Raw genomic sequence first — 2,809 nt, 5'->3', positions numbered from 1 at the left:
ATCTGAAGTGAAGCCTAAAGAGAAAAAAGAATGAATAATAAACATAATGGAGTATCTCAAGTTTTCACTATATCAAGTGTATGTGTAATTGTAATTTTAGAGGGAGAACAGAGAGAGAATAGGGAAGCAGATATATTGGAAAAGATAATGGCTAGGAATTCTCAAAAAAAAGTAAGAGGTCAAAACACAAATGGAAAAGCTGAAAGAATGTCAAGCATGATAAATACCAAAATAAACAAAACTAAACTACACCTACACACATCACAGGAAAAGTGGTGAAAACCAAAGACAAAGAGAAAATCTTGAAAGAAGCTGGGGAAAAAAGAAACATTACCTACAGAGGAACAAAGATAAGGATTGCACCAGAATATTTTTCAGAAGCTATGCAAGCCAGTAGATTAACATTTTTAAGGTGCTGCAGGGAAAAAAAAAAACACTCTTTCCACCCCCAATTCTAAACCCAGAGAAGATATCTTTTAAAAGTGGAGGTAAAATAAAGAAATTTTAGACTGGATGCCATGGCTCACACCTGTAATCCTAGCACTCTGAGAGCCCGAGGCAGGAGGATCGCTTGAGCTCAGGAGTTCTAGACCAGCCAGTTCTAGACCAAGAGCAAGACCCTGTTTCTACCAAAAATAGAAAACTTACCTACCTGGGGGTGGTGGCAGCACATGCCTGAAGTCCCAGTTACTCAGGAGGCAGGAGGATCCCTTCAGCTCAGGAGTATGAGGTTGCAGTGAGCTATGATGATGCCACTGCACTCTAGTCCCTGGCTGTCTCAAAAAAAAAAAAGAAATTTTCAGACAAGATAAAGTTCAGAGAATTTATTGCCAAAGTGCTGACACTACAAGAACTATAAAAGAAGTTCTCTAGCAGCATGATACCAAATGGAAATTTGGAGCTACGCAAAAAAATTAAATGCAGAGGTAATAATAAAAACTAAGGTAAATTTAAAAGATTTTAAAAATATTCACTTTGGAAGATAGCCAACCACCTACAGCAATAATTAAAAAAATAAATTGTGGAATGCATAAAACAGATAAAAAAGAAATGTTTGACAAATATATCACAAAGGATGGGAAGTAGGAATTTGAAGGATATTGCTGTATGTTTCTTACACTAAATGGGAAATGGTGTTATAATATTACTTAAAATTAAATTACTCATAGATTATGATAAGTTAAAAATTTAAATTGTAAATCATTATGGCCAATCCCCAAAAAAGAGGTAATGACAAGTAATTCGACTGGAGATTAAATGATATTATAAAAAAATTAATCCAAAGAAAGCCAAGAGAGAGAAAAAGGAAGAGAGAGAAAGAGGAAACAAAGAACAACTTGCAGAAACAGAATGCAACTAATAAGAGAGGAGATTTTAAACTAACTATATTAATAATTACCTTAAAAGCAAATCATCTGAACACTCCATTTAAAAAACAGATTAATACAATAGCAAGACTCAATCATGTGCTATTTATAAGAAACTAACTTTAAATATAAAGATACAAATAGTATAAAAATTAAGAATTGAAAAATATTAATACTATGAAATCCCTAATCAAAAGAAAGCTGTGGTGGCTATGATAATATCAGACGATGTTTATTTCAGGGCAGGAAATATTACCAGGGATAAAAATGGACATTGCATGATGGTGTAAAAAATCTTTGTGACCTTGGGCAAGGCAAATATTTCTTAGATGATACACAAAAAGCAAAAACCTTAAAAGAAAAACTTTGATAATTTAAATTTCAACAAAATTAAAAACTTTTACTATTCAAAACATGATGTGAAGAAAATGAAAAGGCATAACATCAATTGAAAAAAGATATTTGCAAAATATATATTTAGTAATGGACTTGTATTCAGAACTCTTGTATATAAGAACTGCCATAACTCAGTAATGTTAATAAAAATAAAACATCCAAATAAAAAACAGGCACATGATTTGAACAGTTCGCCAAAGAAGAGATACACATGGCAAATACACAATGAATAGATGTTCAACATGATCAGTCAACAGGCAAATGCAAAATAAAACCACAATGAGATGCCACTATATGCCTATTAGGAAGGTTTAAAGTTAAAAAAAAAAATGACACCAAGTGCTGACAAGGATGTGGAACAATTAGAACTCTAATCCATTGCTGGTGGGAACATAAAATGTTGTATTCACTCTGGATTTTCTTATAAAGTTTTTGCATTTTCTTATAAAATTAAACCTATAGTTGTTATTTAATTTAGCAATCCCACTCCAAGGTATTTACCCAAGACAAATAAAAACACATGTCTATACAAAACTCTATATGAATAGGTATAGGAGCTTGAATAATAACTCTCCCAAACTGTACACTATCTAAATGTCCATCAACAGCTGAAAATATAAATAAACTGTGGTACATCCATATGATGAAATATTGCACGGACAAAAAGGGAACAAACTACTGATCCATGCAGAAACATGGATGAATCTCAAAAGCATTAGGTGAAGTGAACAAATCCAGATACAAGAGCAAACATACTGTATTATTTCATTTACATGATATTCAGAAAAGGGAAAACTATTGTGATAGATATCATTGCAATGGATACTTGAAGTTGGACATAGAGGAAGAGATTGATTATGAAAGGGGCACAAAGGAACTTGTGGGGTAATAGAAATATTCCATAATTTTAATTCTGTTGGTAGCTATGTAACTGTAGCTCATAAAAGTATGCACCTAAAAACCCGCTGTTAAAAAATACAATGCTGGCCGGGCGCGGTGGCTCATGCCTGTAATCCTAGCACTCTGGGAGGCGGAGGCGGGTGGAT

Source organism: Propithecus coquereli, unplaced genomic scaffold (genome assembly GCF_000956105.1).
Source record: "Propithecus coquereli isolate 6110/MARCELLA unplaced genomic scaffold, Pcoq_1.0 Scaffold169, whole genome shotgun sequence".
Taxonomy (NCBI): domain Eukaryota; kingdom Metazoa; phylum Chordata; class Mammalia; order Primates; family Indriidae; genus Propithecus; species Propithecus coquereli.
This window is presented reverse-complemented; position numbering follows the sequence as displayed.